Raw genomic sequence first — 7,253 nt, 5'->3', positions numbered from 1 at the left:
AGGAGCATGTTAAAAGTTGCCCAGTGGGCAGTTTTTACTATGACTGGCGACCACCTCCCTCCACTACAGTGTATGGAGCAAAAGGAAGTCCACTGTCATCAGGAAGAACCTCACTCATCCTTCACACAGCTTGTGCACTCAACCCTCAGGATGGAGGATAAGGATCCATCCAAACACCACAAAAAAATTAAAAAAAAATCCACAGGCAGTTTTCTTCAGAATTATTTCTTTTTTTTTCTGACTGCTCATGCATACATGACACATCTGCATACTTATTCTGGATTATATAGGCCAATAAATTGCACAAGTCACATTTAAAAAAATAATAATATTTCAAGCAATTTGACAAATTATTACACTCACTATAAAAGATAAGCAATTGATTTTTATATTATTACAGGATATTGCTAGCTGATTTATGTTTGTAATCTATTATTTGTTAAGTCTGAATATGGTGTCCCTCGTGTCTATCTGTCTGTAGTTGTGAATAGTGTTTCTAAATTTTTGCTCCAAGATTTCCTATGAACTGCATTTGGTTTTCTCACTGCCTTGCCAAAACAAAAAAACAAAGACAGTAAAATTGACTTTACCTCTTTATACAGTATGTAAATGAATCCTACATTCGTAGTGTAGTTAAAGGCCCTAGTCGGATTATTAATCACAATTTTCATAATTCTTTATTGCTTGTCTCTCAAAATTTTGTTTTGTGCGAGTCACCACCATCAAGTACAACTACAAGACAATGACGATACTATATTCCAATAGCCGAAGAGAGGCATCAAACAATAATGAGAACATACGGTAACAAAACAACCACATCATCACAGATTCATATAATTACATAAGAATACATCCAAAACTATTTTGATGGCTCTGAAATGGTGGTATTTTACATGCTAAGTTCATTTAGTGTCTCCTTGAAGCTGTGACTCATTTTATCTGGCCCTAAATCTCTCTTCGATGGTGCAGCACTAGAGCCATCAAGTGGCTGATAAACATAGTCTTTAACTCAACATTTAATTCCTGATCATTTCTCTCTCTCTCTCTCTCTCTCTCTCTCTCTCTCTCTCTCTCTCAATATATATATATATATATATATATATATATATATTCATATATAGAACCCCAGGGTTCTTGACTTGCCAAAAGGTTCAAAGAAAAATGTCTTAATGATTGCATAATATGTCCATGTTTAAGAGGTTATTTCAAAATTTCTAGTGATAAAATATGTTTATGAGCTGTTTAATTCATAAAATGTCATTCAAATGAATAATGAATTAAATTTAAATCCATAAAATTATCCCATGATGGAACCCCTAAAAGTGCCTGACAGAACCCTTTAAAACCCTTTTCTTCTGAGAGTGAGGACTAATCTTCACCCTGCACCCTTTCGGCTCCTTCAACCGATGGGGATATCTTTTTTCAATTGATCTGTATGAATAAAGAAATCTCAAGAAGTACCACTTTTCCCCTGTCGATGTCTGTATCATGTGCATTCATTTTTACATTCATATTTGGGACAAAATCTTTTTAATGTATCAACTGGCTGTCTGTGAGTGTAACCATGTGATCGCACTTATGGTAATTGAAGTGACCCAGATCTAACTAAGTGTGAGTAAGTGTTTTAGGGCAAGAAAGGTACTTGAAGTTGAATTTTGAGTGTTCATTGATGTTTGGAATAATGTACTTGTGTGTACTTGAAATGTAAGTGTATCAGAAGAGTAGGTTATTTAAGAGTATTTAAAAAGCTGACAGTGTACATTAAATGTATTGATAGTGCTCAGTACAAGTGTATTTAGCAAGTGTATTAAGTGTGCACTGAGAGTACACATTTAAATTGAAACAGACAATGCCACACTGAGGGTCAGCAACTAGACATCACACACTTGCAGTATAATAACTGTTTAAAGTTTAAACCCTAAAGTTGAAAAGCTTCAGGGCATGTCTAGCTTCAGGCCAACAAACTATTGTTTGAAGATGTGTCAAAAAATTGGACTGACGAGACAATGCCGCCCATAATAATGAGCTAAACTCAATTTTGACTTGTCACACTGAAGTAATTAACAAAAAAATGATCATTTAAATTGACAGTGCTGAGACTTAAAGATGCTGAACCCCTCTTTTAAATTGAGTGGTTTTGCTCTGAAGCACCATCAAATGAATGTGTTCTCATCACCCTGGGAATTAACTCAGAGTGCACTGAGCAGAAACAATTGTTCAAAACAGACTAATTGATGTATGTGTTTAACATATATTTATTCCTGTATTAGTTACTAATGGCAGTAATCATATTTGTTTGATTTTCTCAAATGTGTCAGAAGCAATCAAATGTTTCAGGCAAAACTTATTAACAAGAGCACACGTGTGTAATTTTTAAATGGCAAGACAGTTGCCTTCATTTCATAGCTTTCTTATGGTATCTCATGAAAAATGCAATGGAATGAAATGACAAGCATAATGCTGTGATCCATACAAAATCCTGCATAATTTTTATTAAAAAAAGGAAAGGAAAAGAAAAGATCACCCCATGCTTCATATTATCTGGTCTTTTTTGTTTTATTCGTAAATGCACCATCAAAAACATGTTGCTCCGTTAAAGCATTAAGCATAACCTGATGAAATGGAAAAACTGTCCAGACATTTTTTTTAAATAAAACATTATGTATAATAGATCCTAACTGAAAAGCAGAGGCAAAAGAAAGCTGAAGTTTTTATATGGGCTGATACTGTCCTCTAGTGTAAAAAAATAATAATAAAGCAGCTGCAGAAGGTTTATAATATTGTCAGACTAAATAAATGCACCACAAACACCACAGACAGGTTCAACAGGACAGATTTTATCCAAAAAAAGTCAAACAAAACATATTTAATTAAAGTTGAGAAAGTGGTTAGTGCTACAGCGCTCCATCATTTTCCAATGTAAATCTGTGGTGAAAAATGGAACTGCAAGCATCCTTATTCACAGCAGGCAGCGCCATCTTTGATTTTTAAAGGGAATGAAAGCGAGGCTGTGAGGCATAGGCCTACATCTCTTCAGTATTTAATGTCCTTTTGGATTGTTCAGCTGATGAAACACTGCAAAAATATATTTCCAAGACATTTCAGTAGACAAAAAATTCCAGAAAATATGAGCTGTGGAAAATTATGAGTGATCTAGTAGTTTTAAGCTTTTTACAGCAGATGCCGTTGAAAACATGTTAAGTGTATCCCTCACAGCCTTGCTTTCATACCTGTCATGGCGCTGCTCAGAATAAGGTCTATTGATCCAGGTTTGAGACTGTTTGAGTCCCACTTTTCTTCACGTTCCCTAACCTAAAGCTCGCCCCATTTCTATAAATGTAATTTCTATAAATGACTATAAATGTGTTCGAAATCACCCCCTATACCCTCATTCACTATTCCCTATATTAGTCCACTAATATAGTCCCATTTGAAGTAGTGAATGAAAATGAGTGAGCAAATTCGGACATTGTGCGCGCCGGAAGGGCTTTCTGTTTAATAATAATTTGAAACTTGCAAACTGGCAGCTCCAGTGTAAAGAAAAGATTTATCTTGAACTCTGTCATGGAAACTAGCATGTATAAACCTTAATATAACAATTTAATAATCTCGTAAAAAGGAATGTATTCCTGTGTGATAAGCTGTACCCACATTGGACCAGTGGTTTTGAAAATTAATGGATGGATGATTCAGCTGCAGGCGCCATCTTCTAGTCAGAGGAGGGAATTAATTTGGCACGACCCTCACAGTGCATTGTGGGTATTATCTAGCCGTTGAGTGTACGGCTGCGTCCGAAAACTTAAAAATGCTGCCTTCGGAGGATGTATTCCAAGGGAGGAAGGAATCCTGTGCTTTCCATTCTGTGACAGTTGAGCTAAAAAAAAAAAAGGCATCTGAAAGTTGTAGTTGGTGGTCAATTGTACGTTTTTGACCAATGTATTCCACTGCGAGAAATTTTATTGATTAAATATATGCTTAGTTATCACCAAAGCTTTCTCTATTTTGTTGTAAATCATTAAACCGTTACGCTGCCTCAGAAGTCTGTCCGAAATCAGTTTAATGATATTTGTGCCCGCCTATACAAAGACATTGCCTGATAAGGCAGCGCTGCAACTCAGCTGCCTAAGTTTTCGGACGCAGCCTACATTGGTTGTACACTCGTTATTGCGGGGCATTATGGGATTGAATGAGGGCACTTGATAATGTCCACTATGTGGCCTGTCCAAATACCACACTAAACCCGTATACAGTATACAGTACACATACACAGGCCCCCTTGTTATCGTGGTGGGTGGCCCCCTTGATTGAAATCGTGGGGGAGCATGGGAATGTATAGCCAGTCTATAATGTGAACATACTTTTGGTAATGCAAGTGCTCCAGGTGTAACTGAATGAAAGAAAGTAGTGTTTTAGGGCAGGGAAGATATACTTGAAGTTTAATTGTAAATGTTCATTAATGTTATAATGTACTTGCCTGTCTTTGAAATGTGTATCAGGTTACTTTAAGAGTTGAAAAGCATACAGTGTACATGAAATGTAGTGGTAGTGCTCAGTACAAGTGTGTTTAGCGAGTGTTTTGAGTGTGCACTTCAAATGGAAACAGACAATGTCACACTGAGGGTCAGCAACATTTTGCAAACTTCAGTTTAAAGTGGAAAACCGTTAGTCAAAAACCTAAAGTTGAAAAGCTTCAGGGCATGTCTAGCTTTAGGCCAACAAACTATTGTTTGAAGTTGTGTCAAAAATAATTGGACTGTTGAGGGAATTCAACCCATAATAATGAGCTAACTACATTTTCTCTTGTCACACTGAAGTAATTAACAACAAAATGATCATTTAAATTGACAGTGCTGAGACTTAAAGATGCTAAAAGTGGTTTTGCTCTGAAGCAACAAATAAATGTGTTCTCATTACACAGGCTGAATAATGCAGGAACATTAGACTTCTGTCAAAAGTGTCGGCCCCTGAGCCTAAGCCCAAATAGTGACAGCACTGCAAGAAAATGAATTGAAATGACTCTTTGTGTTTTTGGAGCCATTTTGACAAACCACAAAGAGAAAACCACACAGAACACAACATCTCATATTTGTTCAAGTCAAGAGTAGGCTAGTCAGTCCAAAGCTGGCACTGCAAGATATGGGCTTAGGGTTGGACTTACCGGTACTCTTCCCAGCAAGGTAGATGACAGTGACACAGAAGTGCTTCTGGAGTGGCATTTAGTTATTTTTACACAGACTGCTTAATGGTGCTCAGAGATGCACAATGCATTAGCACAGCAATTACAACTGTATTATTTGATACTAGAGCTGAGGCACAATTTATTCAGGCTTTTTTTGTGGCATTGCATGTACATTTAATTTTGAGAATGCACTGAGCAACTATGTACTAAACTAAAGTGGTTCAGGCTGATAGGTACCAAGATTACATGGGGCTGCACTGTATAAATCTCTATTTGTCACATAATGAAAATGTATTATCTGTAAACAATAAGGTACAAGAGGCCATGCTGTATTGTTACAGTCACGAAAAAAAAAGAGCGTTGTTGTAGGCACAGCGTGGATCGGAACATAGGCCACAGCACATGTCGAGTAGGCCTACCTTATTGCTTTTATAAAATGGTTACCCCAATACAAAACATTAAAGCCATAAATATATGCATTAATGTTGCATTATGCCATCCTTCCGCTAAAAATAGTCCCTGACATTGACAGTAAACTGCAAGAGAATGTTTGTGTGAATGCCTCATCTGATGGAGCTCAAATAAAAACAGAGACTAGGAACATTTGTCATGTGTTGTTTTTAACACAATATATGATAAGCCTATTTCCTCACAAACATACATCTGCTTATCTTTTAGCATAAGAAAACGTCTCTTGAATCAAATATGAACGGTGTGCGAACTGGGATGCTAATTTTAACTGCATTTAACTGCCAATAATAATAATACAAATAAGGCTACTTTTGCTTCATCTCTTCTTGAAGATACCAGGTACATGGGTTACTTTTTCCTTGGTATAGTCAATTATACATAATTAATTGATTCTCCCTATACTTTTTAAATGTTCCTTTCCACTAGTCATGTTCCTGTCTCTGAAAACTGAAACCCCACACAGCATTTGATCACTGGATTTACAGAAAGCGTTTAATGTTTAATAACTGTTTCCATAACTTTGCAACATTGCATATCTAATCAACTTCTGACAAATACATTCATTAATAGGCTATTTAAATTATTACTCAATGAGACTTTTAACTATGTATTTGAAAGGCTTTTGTCTTTCAAACACACAAAAATTTACAAAAAATTTACGTAATTTCATGCAATGGCTGCTATGTATAATATTAAAGGCCCACTGAAGTGGCTTGAAACGTGCAACATTATTCACTGCTGTATTTCCACTGAAACAGGAAGACAGGGCAGGACATATCGAACAGCTCCTCCCCTTTTTTTAAAATAGCCAATAGCGGATAGTCTATCACAGCTCAGCCAGAGCCATTGAGCTATAAGTAAAGTCACAGTTTCCTCCTAATCTCCTCCTTATCGCTTTCAAATATAGGCCTAGCATTCTGTGCAGAATTAAAAATGGGTCTGATAGTTTTCTGGCCTGCGCCGACTCACGCATGATCCGCTCTGTGCTATCGTGTCTCTGGACTGGAGCTGCGGCGGTTCGCCTGACACTAATGTGAACCAGACTTCATTAGCCCCAATGGAAATCACATTTACTCTGTCTGAATTATTCCCTATCCCCATAGTATAGTGCACTATGTGTCGTTCACCATGTAGAAAATAGTAAATGTATGAAGAAGTGACTTTTATCTGCAGCTTCAGCATCTAATGTAGGGGCCAGGACACTTTAGATTCTAGACATCATTTAAATGGACAGAAAATGTGATGAGAAGCTGAAGTGCAGAGTGATGTCATCAAAATCATTGATCCATATTGGCAGAAGTGAGATATGTACGTTTTAAATGCTTATATCTTAAATGCGAATTTTGTCATTGTTTTGAATCACACTCGCTTATAACAGTAGGCTTAGGCTAACATATTCACACTAAAAGAATAGTAGGCTATAGGCTACCTATTATTTAAAAGTTTCTGAAGTGTAGGCTATGCTAGCCTACTTGTTTTCCCACAAGGGAATTGCTTTACTCATTGTAGCCTATATTTGGGTAATTTACCATCATCCGATAAAAAGTAGGCTACCTCGAAATATATTCCCTACATGTAAAAAACTGTTTAGTCTCCCAAGGAA

This window comes from Phoxinus phoxinus (assembly GCF_949152265.1).
Source record: "Phoxinus phoxinus genome assembly, chromosome: 19".
In the NCBI taxonomy this organism is placed as follows: domain Eukaryota; kingdom Metazoa; phylum Chordata; class Actinopteri; order Cypriniformes; family Leuciscidae; genus Phoxinus; species Phoxinus phoxinus.
This window is presented reverse-complemented; position numbering follows the sequence as displayed.